The sequence below is a fragment of the Puntigrus tetrazona genome, chromosome 1 (genome assembly GCF_018831695.1).
Source record: "Puntigrus tetrazona isolate hp1 chromosome 1, ASM1883169v1, whole genome shotgun sequence".
NCBI classification, from domain to species: Eukaryota; Metazoa; Chordata; class Actinopteri; order Cypriniformes; family Cyprinidae; genus Puntigrus; species Puntigrus tetrazona.
Genome location: NC_056699.1, coordinates 6,552,482 through 6,579,282, shown reverse-complemented (window position 1 = coordinate 6,579,282; position 26,801 = coordinate 6,552,482). Strand labels below are relative to the sequence as shown.

Below are 26,801 nucleotides of genomic sequence, written 5' to 3'. Positions count from 1 at the left end.
TATATATATATATATATATATATATATATATATATATATATATATATATATATATATATATATATATACACACATATGGATACACATGCATATATGTTTTTGTATGTTGTGTGTATGTGTATATATTTGAGACAAAATTGGTTTGACATGAACTGTGGTACCATGATATTTACTGTAGTTTCTTGATGTCAGAAAAGCTGAATTGACAATCTGAATTTTTTACCGTAAATGCACTGTAAGTTACTTCAAAGCAAATATTCTTATATGAAATATTTAGCATTCTAATTGGATGGTAATATCACCAATATACTGAAGCACTCTAGAGCACAATAAAGCAAGATAACAGAAACCTTTTCATCATTTATCCAGGTTACCATGACAGCCTGAGGGTAGCAGCTCCTTCTGTGTGTGTGTGTGTGTGTGTGTGTGTATCTCAATGTCCTTCAAAGGGTGCTCTGTCCACTTAAATAGGACAAACTTTTCTCCTCTCTCTCTCTCTCTCTCTCTCTCTCTCTTTCCTTGAGGGGCAGCACTTTCACCCCATTAGTCATTCTAAAAAATGAGGATGTGAGATGTGTGAAAACTAGGCTAAAAAATCCGGACACATTAAAGTTTCTCCGTTGCTCATATGTGCATCTATTTTCAGAAACAAAACTGCTGCACAGTGTGAAATGCTGCCCCCCAAAGGACGGCGTGCATTTGTTTATGTTCATTCCCAGAGCTGTTTTTGCATATGTCCGCATGCTAGAGTGGACCGGAGTATTCTTCTCAACAGTAGTGTCAGTCAGAATACGGATGCACGGTGTAACATAGCAGGGATTTTGATGAATGTTTAAGTACACTGAAGCAAGTAATTACAGCTGTTCCCCATCCCCCTCAGATTTAAACCGTGACACACACACGTGCAGAATGCTGGAAATGTCCTTCAGTTGTTCGTCATGCTTTTCAGACAAACTGAAACCAATTCAGTGAGGGGCCATCGACCACAGTAAACATATAAAATGGGATGTAATGTCAAGCTTGAAATAGACAAAAAATTGTGTTTTTAGAAAAAAAAGAGTGTTCATTACATTATGGCTTTATTGTGATTAAGAACTTTATCTTTGGTTTGATCAAAGTAATTATAAGATACATAGCTTAATTCAATGGATTAGTTGCATTTAATCGAGTATAGCAATATTTGCTATAAAATAATACAAAAAATAGCACATTATTGTGGAAAACAGAGCGTGAAAACACTTTAGCCTCAGATTTTACAAAGGTGAGATGCTTTCATATGTAAAAAAAACTATCTGTGATAAAATTCTATGCAAGTGGTGTTTTTTTTGCTGCCTATATTGATATCTTGAGTTTAAAATAGCTTTGTATATATATACTGTATATATATCCCATTTTAAAAAGACAGTGTGTATATATATATATATATATATATATATATATATATATATCCCAGTTTAAAAAAGACAGTGTGTCAAATCTACAATTGTTATAGTTAAAGACATAAATACTTGGTAACACATTATTCCCTAAAATTGTTTATTGCATCTAGTTCCCCAAAAAACATTTCTCATTTTCATTTATTCATACAACTAAAACTGAAATGAAAATGAGTCAAAACTCTACAAAAAAAAGCACACAACAGCAAAACGATTAAAACTTTAGCTAAAACTGAAGTGGAAATGCAAAAATAAAACGAGCAAACGCTTATCTCAATGATACTAAAATAACTTTGGTGAAATTAGTCATCCGATGTAAATATTTGCAACTCAAACGTCATTTAGAAGTCGAATGCCATCTGATTCCTGCTTATAGTGTGTCCTCATTTAGACGTTTATTAGCTAAATAAATGTGCGCACCGCAGGAGAGCGAGAGAGCGTGAAAGCGCTTGTACGTGGAGATGAGATAAGACATCAGCTGCCTCTTGATCCTTTTGTTTGCTCATGAACTCAAGGGTGTTGCAGAACGTTGATGGCTTTCTGCATGTAACAAACACACACGTATGCATTACACATCTCGCTGCCCTCACCATCAACTTCAGTCCCATTTGCATCTCATTAATTATTCACAAAAGCTTCATAAATATGCAAACTCAATTCTTACTCTAACTCATTTGCTTTACGCCATCTGGCCATTAAGCAACTTCTAAACAGTTCATTTAGAGAGCCATCCACGCACGCACAGGCAGACAGGTAGCTTCCTGCATCCAATTTACATACACAAACTACACAGACTTGCTGATCCAGCTGAAGAGAAGACCACCAAGGTCAAGGTGTCTCTTCCTTTATTCCCATCAGCTCTCGTTCTCTCTATCCCTGTCTTATCTTGCCTCTTACTACCTATTGCACATATTTAAGGAGTGTTTCTCACTCTTACGCTCGTTTTAACATTCCTATCACGTATCTTTTCTCAGGCTCTGTTTGTAATAGAGAAGAAGTGTGCTATTTCTTCAGTGTGCAGTATGTGTGCTGTTCAGTGCATACTATCATCAAATACCCAAATGACTATATAAAAGAGTATATGCACGGAAAACTGAATCCCACAATGCAGTGCGCTTGACTACACCTTCCGAACGAAATAGAAATGCAGCGATTCTAGCGAATGAACCGGAAATTATATTAGCTGCTATTTTAACATTTCCACCCTGAGTCATTTCAGAAAATTGGATTAAAAATGCCTAGCAGTCGCTTAATTTTCAAGGTGATAACTGGATGGCACTCTGAATGTTCTCTAAATTTCCTTACCTTCAGGCTGTCCTAGATATAGATGAGTTTGTTTCTTCCCTGGGTCAGATTTGAAGACATTTTGCATTACTTTACTCCCCAATAGATCCTCTGCAGTGAATGGGATGCCATCAGAATGAGTCAAAACTGCAGTTTGAACTCTCATTCTGACGGCACCCATTCGCTTCGGATTATCCATTGAAGAGTGAGTGACGCGATGGTAAATCTTTCCAAATCTGCTCTGATTAAAAATACAAACTCAACTATAGCGTGGGTGAAGGCCTGAGGAAACTTAATATCAGCAAATATTAAGGTGATCTAGTCCTTTGAACATACCACAAAACGTAATGTGGTTTTGTGAATGCTGTTTAATACATTTATGATATTGCATTTAGCACCGCAGATCAAGATTTTTTAAAAATGTAGACCTTTTACAGCATTCTTTCTCCACACACACTCATACTCTCTCATTACTATCCTAGCAATCATAATCTCTGATTGCATGCGTGTCTGTGATTATATAAACTTTCAAATATGTAAAATATACATTGTAAGACAAGGACGGATGAAAGCAGATTTGTAATGTAATTTTAATCAGGGATTTGAATAGTGCATGGAAACATTGCACAATCATGCATATTTGAAAGCATTTGGATAATTATAATCTATAGGTCAAATGTATTTGTGTGAATACATACATGTATTTGATATTATGCGTTTGAATGCAGAATCCGACTCTTTATGACCTGACGATGTTTAAAGATCTTGTAAACACCTCAAGCTGTGTTCATTTATCAGATGAAGGTCATAAACGTTAGAGCGGAGTACATTAGATTACAGAAGATTTTTCCATCTTGCTATGGAAATTTTTACTGCATTCTGGCTACTATCTAATTTAATGTGTGCATTTGTGCAATCTCTTCAGAGAGCATAAATCCCAAAACTGGTCTTATATTAATCAACAATACTAAGAAGTTTTACTGTTACTACATTATTTACATCTACAAACATCTGTACACATCATCATTTGAAAAACCAGTCAGTAACTAATTTGACCCTCACAATATAACACTTCATTGTAGCTGTAGGTGTTTGATTCGCTAAAAAGAACCAAATCATGTGAGTTTTTCATTCTGAATCTGTACTACTCTGGTAGCATTCTACTGTATGTTTTGATTCACTATAAATACTTGTTCAAATGAGGTATTTGTTCGAGATTCTGATCGACAACATCTAGTTATGATAAACTATGAGTTTTTTCTGTATAGTTCAATGAATGAATGCATTGTTACCACACTGTTTACTTTTATGAAAGTACTGTACCGTCAAGGCCAGTTACTGGATTGCATTAATGTTGCCTCTGAAAATTCTCAGAAAAAAAAAACGTCTTTTAAAAGTATTATTTGGCATGTTTTTGATTTACTCATGGAACTGGCTCACAAGAGTCATTTGTTCATGATGAATCAGCATAAAGTATGAATAATGTAATACTGATGCATACATCAGCAAATTACTGTCTGCCTTGTGTTTTGTGCATTGTGAAAAGATGACATTTATAAAATGACTATTTATGGCTAAAAGAAAAGCTGAATTATCGCACATCTTCTACAAATCCTGGGGTTTAGGCACAGCATCTGACATGCCCTCTGTCTGTCTGAACACCTGTCCGTTTACCGCTTGCCCACCTTTTCTCATATCTCTTGCTTAAATAAATTTTTTCTTGGCTCCACAGGTGAACCGCACACACACACAAACACACACCTGGTCTCCATCTGTTGTCTCTGCGCTGAAGGCACTGCTCTTATTGGCAGGTACAGAACTGGGTAAAGGTCACAGAATGGTGCTCTTTAATTACATATCTCATTCCATTATGACCTAATTAAAAGCAGAAATCAGAAGTGTGTGTGAGAGAGGTGAAGAATCTATCATTGGGAATGTGCCATCAATTTTATTTTTATCAACCAATATTAACACAGATTAATGAATGCTCATTTTTGTTTAATGTTCTATAACGTTTAACTAAAGGGCCCATATACTGGAAAGTGTTAGTGTTTGTTTGTTTATTAAAAATAACACATATAAAAAATATGACTGGCATAGAATGTTTGCAGTCTTAAAAAAAAAAAAAAAAAAAAAAAAAAAAAAAATATATATATATATATATATATATATATATATATATATATATATATATATATATAAGCTATTAATTTCAGTCTCTCAATAATTAATCACGATTAATCTCATCCATAATAAATGTTTGGTTTACATAGCATTTGAGTGTAGTGTGTATATTTATTATGTGTATAAAGGGACATATACATATACATATACATATATATACATTCATATATTACATAAATAGCAAAACTTTTGAAGGTGACTTTAACAGTTACCATGCATGAAAAACAAAATGAACACATGCATTCTTTTCATTTATTTCTTTTTTATGCCAACAAGATTGTACCCTTACTCGTTTTCATTCCAGCTGTTTCATTCTTCCTGTTTTTACGACATATCCTCTTAGCCTACCATTCTTCTCTCTCACCATCTGTTATAGATCAAACCATCGGTTGCTTTATTCTATTTCATTTTGTAGCTTTTACACTTTTTATGTGGAAACGTGTGTCCTAAAAGAAAACGATTTAAAAGGAGTGTAATGTCAGCAGCCCCTGATAGCATGCTGGTTCAATAAAATGCAAAAATGGTAAATAAAAGACAAAAAAAACATGATGTTCAAAGTAAGCTGTGTCACACTGGGGAAACCATTCGATCTGTGCTCAAACTGAGATGAGAAATTCTTGAATATTTTGCCAGTAGTAACAGCTCACTCCCACAGTTCCATCAAAGCAGTGCTTAGCACGCTTTGTCACCGCTGAGTACCTCAGATACGTGTGTTTGTCTAGCACTACTGACTGTTAAAGGGTCTTGTGCCTACTGATGACTGCCAAGAGGTCAATCGACCTGATGTCAATGCTGTTTACTCCAAAATGTGGTCTATATATTGAAAAAGTGTTCACACCATAGGCTAAGTCTCAAATTATTTAAAGTAGCCATGCAAAAGAATTATATTTTCTTGTTTTATGGTCAATATAGATTTTAATTGCTGTTTGACAACATAAATAATAAGATCCTCCACATGCCTTTACTCTATTCCATTTACACTGTGCAAGCAACGCCATTTACAACTAAACTGATCCAGTATAGGCTATTGGTGCACTAAAAGATGCAAGAAATAAAATAAAAAATAAAGACTTATTACTTATTAATTACTTATTCCTACTATTTTTTTCACTTTATTTCCGTGATGCTACCATTATTATAACAGTACAATATGTAAATGCTCTGTATGAATATTTCTGTGTAAGTGTTTTTGTTCTGCAATAAAAGTGCTGGTGTGATAGCAGCCTCAGGTGCTGAAGTACAATGAGAGAGCATCATTTTATATATAACCTGCAGGGTTGGCAATGGAAATAACTGGTTTGGTGAGACAGTAGCTCAGCTTTTTAGTAGTAGGTGTGACAAAATGCTAGTACATAGCCATATTTTTGTGATTCATTTCGGGTGATGCTTTATTTTTTTGTATGCCTGAAAAACTAAACAATTATATGCATTTTACCGACTCACAATTTCACTGAAAAATATTGCAGTCTGTACACATCCTGCTCACAGACTGGCTGTCATGTTAAAAAAAATCATTTAAATCAGAAAAACACCTTTTATTTGGAAAGGGCAAGGATTCTTCACACACAAACACAGCTACGTGACACGAGACATAGGGTCTGAAGTGCAGCCTTTCAATACACCTGAAGCTACACCATCATTATATGAAAATCTTTTTCAATTCTTTTCTCTTGCTCTGCGTGTCTCTCTTTTCCTTTTGCCCATTTCTTTTGAAATATTGCCCATCCCAGGAAAAAGAAGATTTGTACCCCAAACCTGTAATGTGAGAGTACTGCCTTTTTTTTCCCCCTCTGTATCTCTTCCATTCTCCTGGCTCCATCTTGCCTCTTCTCTGCCTTTCTGAAAGAGGACACCTTGCAGGAATGAGGTTCATCATAAAGAGTTCTCTGTCTCTAGAGGATTCCCGCCCAGAGCGGGTGAAAAAAAAGAGCGCTTATACGGATAAAATTCATGTGCTTTCGTATGATATGAAATACGCATCTCGCATGACCACAGTGCTTTGATTTAAGATAAAATTCCATAAGAAAATTGCGAGTATAGGGCTAATGAGGCCTCAAGCGTGAATTATCACGCTCGCAGGAATTTCACAAGCACGTATACATGCTGCGTAGGGGGTGAATCTGAGTGCTGGAGTAAGCTGATATATATTCTCTTCTATATTCAAACGTACAAGCGTGTGTTTATGTGAATGAGAGTCAGCATAGATAAATGTTACACTGCAAACCGAATCTCAGGAAATGTTCGGGGGCATATTTTAATGCAAAATCAAGAAAAGAAAATAGAAAATTTCATATAATTAATGAAATAAATATATATATATATATTTCAGCACATGATATATAAAGATAAGAAAATATATATTAATGAAATGTGTACATATATATATATATATATATATATATATATATATATATATATATATATATATCAAAATATCAGTTTACATTTACAAACGTTAATTTTGATTAATTATAATAATACAGTGAGATTTCTGTTTGCACAAGAAGTCTGACAGCAGCCAGTTCTCCACACAGAGATCGGATCTCATCATCATCATTATCATCATCCAGTCAGAACAAACTGATGAACAAACCAGAAGAACTGGGTCAATGAAAATGCTCCATGAAAAACGAAATATCTCTCATTTCCCCACCACCTGAAGGAGGGACCGCAAGGACCGGTGCAGTGTGGACGGGCGGCAGCCAAATGCGACCCAATCCTTGGACACCGAATCTGGCTCTAGGGACATGGAATGGGCACAGGTGTGTTCTGACTATAGGAGGATCACACTCTTTAGTCTCCCCGGGAAAGTTTACGCCCGGGTACTAGAGAGGAGAATTCGTCTGATAGTCGAACCAGGAGGAACAATGCGGCTTTCGTCCTGGTCGTGGTACACTGGACCTTTTTGACAGCTTCCTTATCTTTAAACAAGTGCATAAAACAGTACGGTAGACTTGCAGACAAGTTTTTTGAAGCATCTTGGAGAAACTGCAACAGTTTATCTGAATTTAGACCCAATTTGTTCTGTTTCATCATGTAATTTCAGACAGACTGGTTGATGAAGAGGTCAGATCTCTGAGCGGAGCACTGGTTTTTGTCAGACTCCTTGTGCAAACAGAAAGCTCACTGAATTACAAAAATTAATGGCACAATGAATGTTTGGAAATGTGAACTGAAATTACCTACTGACACACTGTCGGGCATTTAAGTAGTATAATCGAGGATGTGTGTGTGTGTGTGCGCGCATTTCTATATTTAAATATTTCTTCCATTGACATTAATATGAATCAGTTTTTCATGCATTACAGTGTAGTGGATATTTTGTGGAAATGTGCTTATTTATTATGAAAAATAATGTGGCAAAGTGAAAAATCTTAGAGGTTCTAAAAATAAGTTGCATTTTCTTATGCAATTTTTTCTCTCTCTCTCTCTCTCTCTTGATTTGATTTAAGGGGACATATTGTGTCCATGTGTATGTAGTGTATCTAGCTTCACGGTACATCAATCACTCAAACACATACACAAACTTGCCAGTGTGCACCAGACCCTGTCTTACTGTATCACTCTCTAAAGATGAAACAAAGGATTTTGAGTGTGTCAGTGAGAACCACACAAGAGAAGCGGATGAGAGAAAAGAGGATTAGAGAAACAGAAATGGCGAGAGGAGTGCGAGATCTCCCATTAAATAAAGGCTTTTGCGCTCTGGTTATCTCCAATGCTTTGATTGTTCTGGTTTAATGGGTAAAGACCACAGGATCAACACTTCATTTCAAACTGAATGAAATGTGCCTCGACATTATCTTAAAAACAACTATCCGAGTAGTTCGCATTCATCATATTTATGACCTTTTATAGCTGTTCATGCACACATATCCTAAAGATTCCAGTCGGGCTTGCATTTCGAATGCAAGAGCAGTTAGAGCTCCTATGAGCTTTCACTGCTCATAAGAGAAAAAGAAGAGTAAAAACAGAATATGTAAGTGAGCTTGTGAGACAGACAGTGAGACAAAGACATTTTTTGCTTTGATCTCACGTCTTAACTATATATAACATATATAAGATTCTGCGTTTTTTCTCGCAGAAAAATGCCAAACGTGAAACTGAAATGGAAGATTTTAATAATGCATGCACTTTAATTTGTTATAAATATGTTCAAATAAAAGTGTCTAAAAGCTGTACTTGTAAATATCATATACCATATATGTATATAGGATCCAAACATATTGCAAATACAAAAACACAAATATTTGGTCAATGCATTGACTTATTTTATTGGATATCTAACTCTTTCTTACTTTTTCATCTTGTTTTCAGTTTTTTAATGTATTTTTTATTTGAAAAGGACCCCTTCCCCATGAAATGAGATCAAAGCATTTAAAACGCAATTATCTTGCTTAAGAATCAGATTAAGACAGTGAGGGAAAAAAGTCATGGCCTCAAAGAAAAATCTCCCTTCGTGATCACAAACTTCACTACTTCAAAGAGCTGTGGAGCGAGTGCCACTTACAGAGACTGGAGTCTGTGCATGTGTGTGTTAGCTTTATCTAACATTATGCATGGCTGAAAACATTTTCATCTATAAGCATAAAATGCGGCAAAACTAAGACTGGCTGAGAAAGATTTTTACAAAAATTACAACCCAATCTCATGAAAATATGTATAAATAGTACACTAAATAAAAACAAAAACGTGTGGTATTTATACAAAAAAAAATATTTTGGCGAATGTATGACACGAGCATGTTTGGCGTGTATATGTCAAAGTAAATTTATTGGCGTGCCTGCGATACGCAGTTTTCACATACATATGATATGCATCATATTTGAAATATGAATATTTAAAGGCTCTATTTTATCGACAAAAATATATAGAGGCCATTATTTTGAAGCTACATAAATAGGAAACGTCGAGTTACGGCTTCTTGGCTGACTTCTGACTTGACGTATGACATAAGTTGGATAAAAAAAATTGGCCTCTATGCATGAGCATTACCAAATTTGGAAGAGCCAGGATAATTTTTAAAAAAACTCTTACTGAAGAGGAACGTTATATACACCTAGGATGGCTTGGGATAAGTAAAATATGAAGTAATTTTCATTTTTGGTTGAACTATTCCTTTAACAATGCAGATTGTGTCAAAGCACTGAACAGTATCAAATTGGAGAATAGAGTGTCAGTAATGTATAATGACAAGATTAAACACTGAGTTTTCAGTTAAAGGCAGTTCATTATGCAGTGACATTTAGAGCCGCTAATAGTTCATACTTTAAAAATATATATCTATATATATATTTCAAATGTCCAAATGGTTGTAGTACACTTGTCTTTTCCTATAGAACGTTTTGTGATTTTTGTAAATAATTTTTTATTTTATGTATAATATTTCAAGATAAAATGACTTTTTAGGAAAAAGTGTTAAAATATTAAAATGCATCAGATATGACACAAAAGGCTTTTTGAGGAGTATTTATCTCTCAGTCATCATTCTATTGCATTGTTGCATTTAATGTAGTCAGATTTTTATCTCACTGTTTTGGCAAAAATAACATAAACTGCACTTAATTGCAAATTTTCTGAGGTTTTTATCCTTCCTCAAGTGTGAGCTTCATATTCTCATTATATCATAGTCGTACCATATGAACCATAAAAGGTTGATGTATCAAATGATAAAAACATAAAGCACATGTGCAAACCTAAAAAAAATGTGTTTAAAGATTCAACAAACTTTCATCTTAAAATGATTTTTTTTATATATGTCAGGCTGTACAGGGATAAATTGGGATATATAAACTATTTTAACATCTAAAAAATTACACATCACTTTAAGGACGACAGTGTTACTGTCTTATGCTGAGTCTGTGATGTTTTTGGCTTCTGTATCTGCTTTTTTGTGGAACGCTTTAGTAGTTTATTTGTTGAGGAGAGGAATATTCTGCACAGAAACAGTCAGATGTTTGCTTTACCTTGGAAGGACGACAAAAAATAGAAAGCAATAAAATGAAATGTCAGAGACACTCACCGGTTTTTCAGATAATGCGGGTAAAGGAGAGCCTCCCTGACCAAGAGATCCATGTACGACCACAAGGAATCTTCGCTCTTGCATTAAGACGTTATTTTCTATTACAGTGTTGATGACATCACAAAAATAACGCACTCAAAATAAATCCGTCAAACCGAAGACAAACATGTGTATGTGTCATGCACTAAAAAGAATAAAACTATGTTTGGACACACATCCATCCAGTGTCGGGAATAAATGCAAACGCCGACAAAACGTTTTGACAGCCCAGGCCCTCATTAACATTCTCTCCAGTGGAAATATGTAAATCGCATTTCATAAGGGGGAGGTATTCATAAAAACGCCCTGCAAGCAAAACATTGATGCACAACAGGATGTACGCTCGCAAACAAACATGCACGTACCTTTCCCTCTTCTTTCCGTGACTAACACTTGTGCTCACAGGTATATGAAATCCTTTTTTTAATTCGGCCAAATTCTCAAGTGCAATAAAACCCTTTATAAAGGAACGGTTCAGCTAAAAATGAATTTTTGCCGAACGTTTACACACCTCAGGCCGTCCGAGATGTGAATGAGTTTTTCATCAGAACAGATTTGGTGAATTTTATGATTGCATCGCTTGCTCGCCAGTGGATCCTCTGCAGTGAATGAACTCAGAATGAGAGTTCGAATAACTATTAAAACCATCGCAATAATCCACAAACTGCATATAGATGTATAGATTAAGATGTTTTTTAACTTCAAACCATTATTTCTGCATGGTTAAAATATCTATATTTGTATAAAATGCTATAGATTATAAATACTATATTGTTTTCTCAGTGAAAATGTTGTCTTCTATCAGGATAAAAAAATTTAACAGATTGAGTACATTTATACAGTGAAAACAGCCTGGATTTTGATCTTAGAAGACAACAGGGGATGGACGTTTACAATGGAGGAAGTGTTATTATGGCAACCTGAAGATCTTGGATGGCCTGAGGGTGAGTGAATTTTCATCAAATGTACATTTTTTTACACAAACTATTCTTTTAACCCATTTCTGTGTTGTTGCAGGTATTTGCCAAGGTGTTCCGGTTGGTTGCTTACTGGTTCAAGCTCAAGTCTCTGCCTCAAGTACCTCCTTCAGTCTACATTTAAGGGATTTATTTATTTATTTTTGTACTATCCACAAAATGAAAGTCATAATTCTGATTGCTTAGCATAGTATAATGGCACGCTGCTTCTCAACACGCAGCACAAAAGGATAGGGGTGTGTTTAAATTGCTAACAGTAGTACGAGCAACAGTAATGTTCCAAGCACCCGTGAATGTGTGTTCATTGCATGCCTGCACTGCAGCACTCATTCCCATTCTGAGCACATTAGGGCTACTGAACGCCAGTATTCAGTACCTATAGACAACACTAGATGACAGACTGCAAATATAACCATGCCATTAAAAATGTAAAAGTTTGGGCTTGCACTGAGATTGCACCGCCTCTCTGCGCAAGCAATGACTTTAAGGTTGTACAGTAAGACATCATTAGTATTGCACACATCCGTGCGCTTCTGTAATGGCCTGATGCTGCTGACACTATCTGCTATCGAACGCACAATCTGATTGGAGAATACCACCCACAATCTATACAGACCTCCACACCTATTGGCTGGTGGGGAATGTCAATTAAATCTAGCCGACGGCTGTGCAATAAAAGTGTCTGAGTGAGTCATGCAATGTCAGATGATGGACCTTCGTCATTTGAAACATTTTCTTAGTCTATAAATGGAATTAAGTCTTAAAGCAAGATAGCTGAGCAACAGTTTGAAAACCGATGCAGCTGCTCTGTTTCAGATAGTGGAATTGCAGAGAAGTATAGTCGTAACTTTTCTCTGTGACAATGCACTTTAAAGTTTAAGTGCTAACTTATAACAGTTCCTCTTCAGTTTTGCATCTCATTTGGATATAAATGCTTTAGTCCTAGTAGTAAACGGCTGGGTTAGGCAAGTGTTGTTATTGCTCAAGTTGGCAAAAAATGAAATCCGCAATTGCCTTTTCTTCCCAGCTGTGATGTACATCCAAGTTAAACGGCTTCCTGATTGAAGAAAAAGGGGCTTGATTTTGTCCATCAGGAATTGAGTGAATTGTTTGATCGTTGTTGTTTGCTATTTCTATAATATCATACTAGAGACAGGTTGTCCCACTCTCACAAAAATCAGGTGCATGAATAAATCGCTTATAAAAACACTTCAATAGTTCATAAAAAAAATTTTTGTTTTGGGTTCATATTCGATCTCTTTCAGGCAAGCCTGAGGTGAGCTGAGATCTCTTCTGAAACTCTGGAGACGTGTGAGTTTTCTCAAAAGAACGGTGTAAGATTAAACCAAAAGGCTCTCCATTTAACCGTGTTGATGTCTAGAATGAACAGTTGAGTCGCACTGAAAATATAGTTGTGTTCAAACTAAATTTTATTAAAAAATCTCTGTGCAAAGGAAAAGAGATAAGTAGTCATTTTGATGTTCATCCAAACATCATCACCAGCTTGTCCAGTGATTTTAATGAGTTTTGTTTAAACATTTTAGAACCTGTCCTTCTAAAAATGCAGCTAAAAAGCAAAAAGCGCATTCAGTGTGAATGACCCTTAGTGAGTAAAGGATCTTTATGTATGTTCAGTATACAAGTCCTTTCTCTGTTAAACTTATAAAAAGGAGAATTTTTACAAAAGCTTCATAAAAGTGTTCCTAAAGGCAAGACCTTCAAACAAATTTCACAGAACGGTGTCATTTCTGCTCACACATGCACATGCCAGCATATACACACACATACTAGAGGGGAAAACTTAATCAGCACTCTCCTCTCTCTCTCTCTTTCTCTCTCTCTCTCTCTCTCTCTCTCTCTCTCTCTCTCTCTCTCTCTCCTTTTCTTGCCCTATCTTTCTTTCTCATCATCACAGACACACACACACACACTTGCCCGAACGCTAGCACGCCCTCTGAAGTTTTCTGATGCAGTTTGTTTCTATGGCAACAGGAGGCCTTGTTTTCTGCGGTTGACTACTTGAAGTTTTTTATGCCTTTAATTATGAATGGAGGGGTTTGATAATCAGAGACAGATACAGACAGATGCAGAATGAATGATTTAAATCTTGTATTCTTGGCTCTCCTATTTAGGAAACAAGAGGAAGGGACAGCAATGGAAAGGCCTGACAAAACCAAAATTATGTTTTTGTGTGAATTATGTTCATTCAAAACATTACATAACTCGCTAACAAAAAAGCTAAATTTTCTGCACCAGCTTGCCCAATTTGTTGGACAAAAACCTATTTGGATTATGTACTGTACCAAGGCAGGCTTTTCATATGCATCTAAATATATACGCTGAACTTTAATTGTAATTATGTTCTAATGTGTAATTTTGTGCTGCTTAACTTTGAAGTTTCTTCGTCCTACTTCCTTCTTCAGTTCTATAGCACTTGCAGTATACACTGTACAATGAGAAAATGTGCTATTGTCTTTAAGGAGCTATTTCTGCCTGACCTGATCTTTAAATATGGCTTGTATTTTGTGTAAGGTATAGCTGGTTAGCATGGCCTGGTTAGCCTCTGCTACATGCTGTAACTACTCCATCCGTCTAAAGCAACAGCAATCGCGATATCTTAGAGTTCAAGCGATTGGTTCAAATGGATAGATTTGAAATTGATTCAGGGATACCAAACCAAATCAGTTGATTTGGATGCTACCACATTTTTAGGCTCTTTTGGAGAAAGTGTTCTGTGCTTCATTTGCTTCAATGTAATATTCCCTGGCTTAACTCAGCATTCTTTTTATGAACTTTAAAAAGAGATATTATTGCTTTGAAGACATTTATATTCTTTTACATGTTTTATTTAAATCCACTGAGTGTTTATGAATTTCCGTACACTCTGTATCTCTTTGCACGCTATTATTTAGCGCTTTTATTTATCTTTTCCATTTAGACCTATAAGCAGCATAATCTCACTAATATGTTGCTGTTCAAAAGCTTGAGGTAAGTCAGATTTCTTTTATTTTAAAGAAATAAATACTTTTCAATAAGCAAAGAGGCTTTTAAATTATCAAAGGTGATAGAAAAAGTTAAAAATCTAAAAAACCCCGTTCTTTTGAACTCGCCATTCATCAAGGAATACTGAAAACAGATGAATCATAGTTTCCACAAAAATATTAACTGTTAGCACATAATAATCATGTAACAATTGAGCTCAGAATTAGCATATTCGACTGATACTGAAGGATCAGGTGCCACCGATATGCCATCAGCTGCCATCATAGTTGTTTTCAGTTGTAATAATATTTCACAATATTAATATTTTAACAAATAAATTCAGGTTTCCAAAACTTTTCTCTTTCACCATTAGGATCTTAGAGAACCCAAACCTCTGAGAGTTATTGTACATATTTCATACGTCTATTGTTCCTGGAGTGACAGTTCAAGAACAAGAGCTGTGGAGCATGAGACAAATATTATATTCACAGTAATTATATTTGTTGAAATGCAGACAGGCGCATTACCGATTCACACACACTCAAACACCTACTTAATACAGTCTGAAAAAGCAAACTGTGGCTATTGAAAGCAAATACTGTCAGTTACAGTAATGACCAGTTATACGGCTGTCAGAAAACATTAAAGCAAAGTCGATACAAAACGCTAATGGTGTCTCCATTGTTATATGTAACTGAACCCTTCAGTAATGGTTTCATTATTGGTTTATAAGTTTCACTGTGCAAACACATATACAGTAATGCATCAAAACTTTGTGTCCTTGCCAATGCTTTTCTGAGTTTTCCCACCGCGCGTCTTTGAAAAGCAAACTCTCTTTCAGTCACGAACTCGCTCTCTTCTCTGTGGCCACAGGGGAAATATCTGCCGCCACACAAAGCCTGCATTTATCTTAATTACATTTACCTGCTCTAACAGTCTAAGAGATGCTCGTGTTCACCCCGTCTGATGTTCTATATTTATCCTCAATCTGACTAACTTGCTATGAATGGTTTTTTAAAAAGTAATTGATTTTTTTTATGCGCGATATGTGGTCTAGTGACGGCTCCACGGCTCCTTAAGAAAGTGAGAGTGTTCATGAAGAAGCATTTACTCTTTTTACTCAAATGTCTTACGAAAGGGAGAGAATAATGCAGAATTGTCTTTCTAACAGGCAGTGACATCATGGCACTGCATACAGGGAATAAAAAGAGAATTCGTGAAAAGTTGGTGATTAGAACCACGGAGCCTATTTTTGCTAAGGAATAAAGAAATAAAAGGCAACTGACTTTTTATTGCAGAAATTAATTTAAAAATGTCAAAATTGTCAAATTTAAATTTTAAAGACAATTTGAAAAGAAAGATATAAACAGACAAGCTTATAACGCATTGTTTTTATGGTACAAACTCACAATATGGATTTTTGTTTCGCAATCTTAGTTTGTATCTTGCAATTTAGATTTTTTTAATTGCTAGAAAGATGATAAGTTGAATTATACCTTCTTTATATTTATTCCAGAGCAGGAAAAAATGGTTGATGAAAGAGAAAATTAGTTTTCTGTGATATTCATCTCAGATGTTCTGCTAACATCTGACAAGCAGAAAGTCACAGAGTTGTAATTATGTATTTTTTTTATCATGTTAAATGCTTTTTTGCATGGCATTTTTTGCACAAAAAGATTGCTTATGCTATTTTTATGCTGTAATAATATACTGGGGTCATCTGGGGCCGGTACTAGCTTCGCATGCTTGGCGTAGTTTTCAAATAGTGCCACAGATTGTCAGGACTGAGATCACAGCTTTGAGAAAACCATTGTAACACATTCATTCATTCAAACGCTTTGTTCTTGTTTCGCTCTGATGTTAATTTTGGCCGTGTGTTTGTGAAGATTATCATGACAGAAGAGCTGTGACATGGACCTTCTGTTTATAGCAGACTGAAACAGGTCCTTTGCAGAAGCTTATTTATGTTCTGCACCATTCATTCTTCTTTTCTGTTTCAGGATGTCCAGATGAAAAACATGATGCAAACTAAAGCCAAACAAAGGCTCTGCACAATTGCTCAAGTATAGGTCCTATGTAATTGAAATCTTCAAAAATCGGCAAAATGTTTCAACAGTAGATCAAATCATGCTAAAACAAAACTGTATTATTTGCTTACTTTTGTATGAAGCAATACCATTCTTAAGTTGATTAGTTCTTGCGCACAATCTTTTGTTGCAGTTACATTTTCCTCAGTACTTTTTCAGAAGTAATGGCAAATTTGCACAGTTCTTGCATAAAGCTGATAATGGTTTGATCTACTTTTTATAATGCTACTGAACTTTGTAGCTCTTTCAAAGAGACTGTTGCATTGTCTTTGTGACTGAAACATTAAACACCAGTTATTGCCATTTAATATGTTTCCTTTGCATATAAAATCACTTTGTAAATTTAATTTGATGCAGATACCAAAGTGGAATACATAAAAGACGTTATTTCCACAAGTGTTCTTTAGATCCAAACAGATTTAAAAAATGACACTGACATTTGTGCTTTTATCTCTACAGGTGAGTGGAGATAGGAAGATGGAGCGAGTGAATGGGATAAGGACATCATGACTCCAGGTTAGATTAAAACCAAATTTAGAAAATGTTATAGCTATTTGAGTGGCCAATCGTAAAGAGAATTTTTCATTTTAGGTTCTGCTATGGGAAATTTTGTGAACAGCATATTTTTAAGCGTTCAAGAAAGCTATTTAGTTTATAAAAGTATTTGAAGCGATTTTAATTTAAGTTTGAGAACTTTTAATTCAGTAAAATGAGTTTTCATGTCCTTTGAAGAGTCTGAATAGTGTTGAGCTATCGATATGAGAGTTTTAAGTGCTATATTTAATGAAGATGCCTAATTATGCTGAGAAAGTTTTTACTTCACAGGTTATAACAAGTTTGTTAAAAGATTGCACAATTCAAACATGTTCCATTTAAAACATTACATCACTTATTTTCCTATCGGTTATAAATATTCAGAAAGAGTCCTTCTGGTATTGCCCTGAATAAGACATCGAGAAATGAGACTCAGAGACTACGCTCTCTGAGCATGATGAGTCATTACCACACGTATTTTTAATTAGCCAGCGCCGCGGAGGCTAAGGCACACCTCTCCGACCTCATGCTGTGAAACATACAAAAAAGAAAAAAAGTAAATGAACGAGGTCATTGAAGGTTCATTTTCACAGGGTAAATGAAATCTTAAAAGTTATGCTATTCATTAAGTCATCAGCTACAAATTAATGAAGTCTTTGGTAAAGCTTTTTGGTATAGGACTTTTTACAAGGTCATCAAAGACTGACACAAATCAGACGACATGACTCTACTATTGACAAAAAGCAAATAGAAACTGACCAAATATTGAAAATAATATACACAGTGGCTCAAAATTGACTCTACATTAGGTGTAGTGTTTTTTTCCCCCAAAATAATCAAGGTTAAAAATCTGGGACATAGTTTCATATAATATTAATCATTATTTCTTAAAACAACTAATTTTTTTCAGTTAGTATAGGTTTGGGATAGATCAGATGCATTCTCATTTAAGAAACACACGCACACACACAAATATATTTTTAGATTTATGTTCAGAATGTATCAAATATGGATACAAAACATGTTTTAAAGAAGATATTTTAATGATTTCTCCTTTTCATCATCCTAGACATCACAAACAGCGCTCGTGAAAACAGCCTTGAAAAAGAGCCTCCAGGCTCACGGATCTCTGCCATGAGAATGAGAAAATGCTTCTGAAAAGGCTCGTCGGCAGTAAACTTTCATCCAATTAGGCACAGTTGATGTTGGTCTCCCATACATGCCAATGTGAAAATTGCTATTAGTCACAGTCCTAGTTTGTGTGCTTTCTGTGTGATATAATCTCAGCACTCACAGCCCCATCTTTTACTCTATTAAATTGAAGTGTTCAAGGAAACAAAACACTGATGGCGGAGCGCTACTGGAGGAAGGTTTGCTGAGTGCTTCTGTCTTATCTGTGCTAACAGGCCATGGTGTTAATGTGTGGTCGTGGCAGATATTGCAACTTCCTGCTGATCTGTCTCCAGGTTTCATAATTTTCTTTTATAATGACTACAGCTAGATTGGTGGCAGGGACAGCTGGTCGGAGAACATCCCAGCTTGTGCCAAGAGCAACGCTGCAGCCTTTTTTCTTTTTTTTCAATATTTCTGTTTACCTCAGCAAACTTTCAATATGCAACCTGCTAATCTTTGCCATAAATCACCAACCCTCATAAAGGACCTTTGTTGAAGCTCTGGCGCTTAATACTTTGTTAAACTTGCAATACAACACAAGCATGTAAGCTAATGAGCTATTTGAAGTTAGTTAAACTGCTGCTTTTCTTTCTTGAGTTAGAGAAAGCTGTACAAAGTCAGACAAGTCAAGGAAGATGGGCAGACTTGACTTCTCTTGAGACGTAAAAGCACATTCAGGTGTATCCAATTTTCCAAGCTGGTCCACACAGCTGGGTTGAAGGAAAGTTTTTCCCCTTCTTTTAATCTCTTTGAAGTTGCAGTAAGCTCTAACTTTACAACTGTGTACAACTTTTTATTTGTTTTTATTCTATGCATTCAAATGCTGTTATCCAGTTTGGTCCAATTAATGTAATTTTCTACATTTACATTTGCATTTACAACTAGGTATTTTATTTTCAGATTCAGAATGATGATTTTCTAATCTTCTACTTGCCCAAGTTGAGGGTTCATCCTATATTTTCTATATATTCTGATAATGTAAGTACTTTAATTTTTTCAAGATTTTTCACTCCACTTATTTACTACCACACAAATTGAGATACTATTAATCTCTGTATCATAATTTGGCAGATGAGTTCTGTACAGAAATGTAAGAAATTGTACGTATGATATACAATAGTAATAGCTGCTAGCATTATGCTAATTACATTTAGTAATTACATTTTGACAAACAACTTACTACTATGAAGTAAAAAAAAGAATGTTAAAGGTATAATTCATGGTTGCTAGAAAAGTCGAGGACTGATAAGGCATTTGGTTTTTCAAATGGTTTGAGGTGCCTTAACTTTCGCTGGCTTGTACAGTGTAATATAGTTGTATCTTTATAGACCTCAGTAACGTTATAGAGCACCATATTAAATTGTACACAGAGAGGAAAACAAGATCAGGAGTGGGATAGACTTACAGCCTTTACACTGGAACCAGGTCCTAGATCAAATCATTTTTACAGCCTCGCAACTTCATCTAAAACAATCAGTACAGTCCACTGACAGAACTGTACCTGCTCAGAATTAAATATGACTAAGGTCTATGCATTATCGATCTTGGTGGAACAGGTCTGTATTCACTCTTATGTTCTTCCCAAATCTTGTATGGCTTTTCTTTCTTCGTGGAACAGATATTTTGAAAGAACATAGCTTCAAACATCACTTAGATTGCACTCATTTAAAAACATGTGCTAAGCAGAATTAGTATTTTTGGGTGAACTGTCCCTTTAATGACAAATTGCCAGGACAAGTAGCTAAAATAAATGCTTCATTCTATTCTAGGCCCTCAAACCCTGATGAAGTACACAGCAATTGCAAGTTCTAATCATGCAGACTGAAAGACTAAAGTGGGCAGGCCATTGGCAACACTTTAAGTCTATAACAGTTTCTTTAATTAAATTCATGACAGACCTTCCTCGGAGGTTAAAACAAGTGAGGCGCAGCATTGTGGATGCGCCGAGGGGATGTGTGGTAGATGCTGGAGGCGAGGCGAGGAGGTTCTATGCCCTGGGTTATTGGGAAAACCCAAAGGCGAGAAGAATAGATCTCCACTAATGACAGGATTAAGAATAAAGACTATCTCATCTTCTGCAGATTTGCCCCACTGCATTTCTGCACTCTGCGCTAGCTGCACTAGCTTTAATTGGCCAAGACTGGAGCAGAAAGATCCTCAATTAGACACTCAGCGGCGGATCTCCTGAGCAAAGAACTGGTGTGGAACAAAAAACAGGCTTAAGCAGCGCGGAAGTAAGAACAAAAGAGAAAAAAAACGTGGCAAAGAACCTGAAAGCCCTTGCCTTGACTTGTACACACATTACACACATGGCTAAAGAAAGGAGAACTTGGGAAAAAAGGGTCTCGACATCGAGGCGGAGCGCATGTGAATTCCCACCAACTTCTGCAAAACTTTGGGGAGTCCGACTGACAGGTTTGTCTGATTAATGGACGACTTTCTCACTCTCCATCTTTATCCGTTGATGACTTTGAAAAGACTCTCACGGAGAGGTACAGGACACACTGTTAGCGTGTGGATTAGGACCTCAAGGTGAAGGAAGGAGAATGGACTGCATCCAATAGCGTGACAACCTTAGCGAGATCATACTTCATCATTGACTTCACAGCTGACACGAACCACATGGTCCTGGTAGTATACATCAATGGCTCATAGTCCTGCAGAGTGCTCTTTATCCAACATTATAAGCAGTCAAAAGACCATGGAGAGAACGGAGTGGGATAAGATGACTCAGAATGTATGCTGTGACATTTCAAAACTACATCATTTGACCCAGGAGATCAAGGTTTGTCTGATGAGCTTAGGCATGTAGCCCTCTGCTGGTAGACACAGTTACTACATCATTCGGGTAAAAAGCAGGCTTGCATTTAACAGTATAACCCAACAAAATAGCTAGTTTTAAAAAGGCACTGACAATAATATATATTTCTATTTATTTATTTATTTTATTTTAGAGAACATAAAATGTACATGCATTCCCATTTCTGTCTTGACATTTAATGGAAATTGTAACCATCATATTTACTATTTGGGGATATTTATGGATTATTGGCCAAATATTTGCAATTATTGTTTTTGCAGTGAATACACAATTACTAAACATTGATATTATTTGAATGCAATTATATTATTCCCTTTCCAAATGTATGATTTACAGGCACATTTTTGATTAATAAAGGCTCATTTTCTACACCGTTGTTTTATGGAATGTTTTTTATGGCTTCAAAACTATTTTAAATACATCCCTGCACAATTGTGAATATGATAATTTGTCATCACGTATACAGCATAAATTTTCTTTTTTAAACTGCCATGGAATGTGGTAGGATATATAATTAAGGGGGCTGCAGAAATGTAAGCAGAGCGCATATTTCCAGTGAGCCTGGGCTGTTTTGAACGCACGCATCCAACAATAAGTGCTTTTTTGGCTTTTAGATCTCGGTTTGGAACGATTGTAGGCATTTAAATCATTCAAATGATGTTGGCATTCTTTGAGAAGACTATGTTGTTTTCTTTAATTCTCTACTATCTACTCCTCTTTCACGCTCCTGTGGTATGACTAAGATCTTAACAAAGCCATTGGCATTTTAAAAATCCAATCTTTTTTTCTTGAAAGCTACATAATCGGTTCTCTTGACAAGCAAAAAAAAAAAAGTGTGCTTCACAAGTCATGTTCTGTTAAATTATAACATGTGATTCTTTTCACTTACAGCCAATTTGCATGCATAAAAATGTGTCTAAATATCTGCAACTAGTAAGTGCAGGCCGCAGCAGGATACAGTATTAATCGCCTCGAGCTTATGTCCTCGCCTGCATGTGTGGCGAGGTGTAGTCCTCCGTTCTGTGTTGGATTTGTTGCGCGATTAATCCCAAGGAAAATGTTGTGAGATATTGACCCACATATAGTGAGACGCAGAGGTCATAATGTTGAATGGTTGTACAATGAGTACACTGGGCAGCTGTTGTATCATTGCAGGTATTAGCGTCAATGCCCCAGTTATAGCAGAGACACGAGAGGGTTTGATTTCTGCCATCAGGTGTAAGGATATGAGGCCACGCCATTTACAAATAACCTTGATTACATACGCCTGTCATCACAATCTGAAAGTGACTTAATGTCTTAGAAGCAGCGAGCTGGGGAATACACTTTTATGAGCTCGAGCCTACCGAGACGCAAAGGTGCCGCTTTGATGCCGGAGCCAGTAATGAGCGGCTACATTCAGTGTCACACACCACCACGCCCATCAAAGTCAAGGCAACCATGGCAACGCTACATTCTCTGATAGCATGTCACTTTGCCTTTTCAAAATGCTCTAACTACATTCAGAGAGGATGGAGTTTAATCATGCTGCAGGGTGGCACTGTTGAGACTGAATATCTTAAGAGAATATGATGCCTGGCATCCTTCGTCGAACTTAACGAAAAGGATGCGACAAGATTCCAAATGACAGGCAATTTTTCTGTCCACGCCGAATGCAAAAATGCTGATGGTGAAAAGGTCCTGCGCCATAATCGCATACGCTGATGCTTGTCAGTTTCATTATTATGCAGGTTGGCAGAATATGGTGTATGAAGAACCAGAAATCATCCATGGAACATTACCCGCAGTAGTAAAAATGCCTCAGTAGAATTTCAGCATTAAGAAAAAATGGTTCAAATACTTTTCAATAATGTTTGAGAACCGAAACATCTTTCTGTGGCATTGCAATGTATTTTTTATTTTGATAAGGCAGGACTTGATGCACAGAATAATACTTACGAATCCAGCCGCAGGGGGCTATGAATCTTTCTTTGTGTTCTGAAGAAAGAAATACATATACAGTTGGAATGACGGCAAGAGGTAAGAAGGCTGTAATTTTAATATTAGCCAAAATGTCAAAAAATCAGCGTTTGTTTATCATTTTAGTTATTCCAAACCCAAAGAATATCCTGTATGAATTTTTCCAGATAAGTTTGGGGAATGTTAGTAACAAATAGTTTCGGTTCCCATTGATCTTTTCCTTTGAAACTAAATCAAAGTGGAAGTAAATAAACCTAAACTGCTTAATATCAACATCTCTCTTGTGTGACTTATTTCAGCAGGAGGGAAGAAATGCTTTCTGGTTTGAAATGGTATGAAGGTAATTAATCGGGCTGACCAGGACTATCATTTTTCAGCAGTGTTTGCTTTTAAGAGACAAATTAAAGTATTTAGCACTCCAGATGTCTGCTTTGGACTGAAGAAAGGCTGCTGTGGCAAACACCTAGTCATCATTATATGTAGTCTAACTGTCTGAAGCTAAACCAGACTGCTTCTCCATTTTTCATTTTTTGCCCTTCATTAACATCAAAGAGAATTTGTATTACTGACATCAATAGCTACTAGCTGTTCTTCTCCAAAAATCACTCTCAGCACACTGCACAGTGCAGCCTCTGAATCTGATGAATGGGCAGCAATACATGAAGTGCACACATGAGAGAGAGAGTCTTTGTTAGAGATAATCCTTGATCCTCTGAGGTTCTCAACATTTATGCATCTGATTCCATTCATCTATTATACTGATTTATTCAGTGTTTAACGATTGAATGAACAAAATTACCAAATATATGAAAAGGTGCGTATCCTAAGTGCATATTAATAATAAGAGAGTTCACAGACATCCATTGCCAAATCTAGACCTTCTAAAAGCAGACAACAAAATTTAAAGTGGCCAGCATGAAATAACCAGACATCTGATATGCACAATCCGATGGTCAGTTTGAAACATCCATCTATTCTAACAACAAACTATACTGTATATCTCGCTAAATAAATAGGCTTCAGAGAGTTGTTTAAATGAGACTGACATCTGATCTTGGTTGCAGCCCAATGACTCCATTGAATAAATGGGAATCACAGCAAAACAGAGTATTGCAAGGTCTGGGCTCAGCAATTTTGATTGCAATCATAACAGAGTTGATTCCATGGTGGCAGTTTTCAGATTGTGACTACTTACCTTCATTTAAAACAGTTCAGGGTCAGCTTATAAAATAATATTTCACGGAAGGCTTTCACAAATCGTGAAAGTTGAGCCAGCTGCATTCAGAATCAGAAGTAAGACTAACACAAAGACTGAGCTCTGTCCAGTTGCTCCAGAAAATATGGCTGATTTCAACTTTGAAATGATGTTATTGCTGCCCTCATAGCATGAACGTTCATGAGTCAATCTCCATTATTTTAATTGTTTTGTCTTATTTCATGTTTATTGCACAAAGGAACTCATGTAGTTCTTCTTTCAATGCAAATTTTCATGGATTTTTTAACGATGTGTCTATATGTTTTGAGATGAGCCTAAAACTATATTTTTCTGCCTTTCAATATTTTTTCTCAATATACTGTACGTAAGAAATAGCATGTTAACTTGAGTGAAGTTACAATTATAGCCTACAATGTAGTTCTGCACAAAACAGAAAGAAATTGTTTCTAGTGGGAAGTTCTCTCAAGTGCATTGCCACAAGAGATACTTCCTAAGTGCAACAATTGCAAACGTTCTTTCCTGAAGCAGGTGGAATCAAGGCAGTCTGGGTGTCTGAAAGTCTGAAAACGTTACTAAAATCAATGTAACGCATTCTGCTAAAGTAGTTTAACATATTTCATGAGATCTTCAACTGGTGCGCTGAATGATAGCCTGGGGAGTGAGAGAGCAAAGCCCCGATTAAACCCCTCCAACACGGCTTAATCTGTTGGTCAAGCTCGATAGTTACGCTTTCCGAAAACATCTGTAAATGCTATGTCGCGTCTCACGTTTCGCCATAAGTGCTGTGTCTGCATCTTGCTGCCGGTTAATAAAAACAGTTCAACTTCAAAACACTCGTGATGTCCATTGCGCACTCGGTCTTGGCGTTTGCATGGTTGCTGAGGAATCGCGTCCACCCGTAATCGTCCCTTTGCTGGAAATCTAGACAGCTTTTACTTTTTGCACCCACCTGTTTCCTGTCTGCGTCCGCAGCATTTGTCGCTTGCTTCAACTATTCGCGCCGCACAGAGACAGCGCCGTACCGATGGGCCTGGTATTCAGTCCACTTGATCACCAAAGTAGTCGCAAAGCGAGAGCCTCAACTCTGAATACTAATTTCTCATGCCTCGAGTATGAGACGGCCTTTGTACAGGGTAGGAGGTTGAAATGTTTCCTTTTACAGAATAGAAAAACATGGACCCCGCGAGCTACCTGCAAACTGTGCGTTTTTGGAATCCAATGAAGCATGGCTCAGTAATCGATGACTGATATCGATGATGAACGACCATTTTGAAATATCGACATATAGAGTTGAATTGCCAGACCAAAGAGAACCACGCCGCGTAACATAATGCAACTTGAAGCCTTTACCTTTAAGATGGCGCCTCCCGTCAAGGGTGTTGCAGATTAGCAGAGTGTCGGCCAGGTAGATCTCATTTACTTCAGCAGGAATCCAAATCCGCGATCGCGTGGATCGCACAAGCAGCAAATGCCCGCGCGCCGGAACGGCCACTGCGGCAGCCACAACTCCCGGTCCGGGAGGGGAGCACGCGGCGATTAATCTGAGCCCAGCGTGAGATGGAGAGTTCGTATTTTTCCACCTTTCGTCCGGTGGCTTATCCTGCCTGAGCCAGAGTGTTTATACTTCTCTACCTACCAAAGCGGTGAGACTGAGCAGCAACTAGTCAGATGCTGTCGACATAATATTAGACACATACACACACACACGTTCACAGCGAGATGTGCGTGGGAGGTGTGATTGAGAGGCAGAAAGATATTTCACAAAGGGAATCTAGATTACAGGGAATCTATTTGGCATGGGGTTTTAAGGTTAGAATCGTTAACTAAAATTCATTTTTCACAATGATTAAACCTTCACTTTATAATACAGGTCATGAAAATAAAGATGGGGCTTCATGACCGACTCTGGACAAACTGTTTTAGTGCCACTACATGAGTCTGAAGGCCTGGCAGACTGTTATGATTTCTTATATTATTACGCCAGCCTGATCCCAGAATGTGTTAGATAAATACATATAAAGGAATAAAAATGAAAACTCAATATATAATGCAAAATTGACTTGTGCTGGTGGTCGTGGGATTAGGTTTAT

The 26,801-nt window shown here is 36.5% G+C and overlaps 1 protein-coding gene across 1 annotated transcript in view; it reads right to left on the bottom strand.

Annotated features, from left to right (window-relative positions):
• elfn1b (extracellular leucine-rich repeat and fibronectin type III domain containing 1b) overlaps nucleotides 1–26,801 on the bottom strand; it is a 139,148-nt gene that overhangs the window by 40,001 nt on the left and 72,346 nt on the right.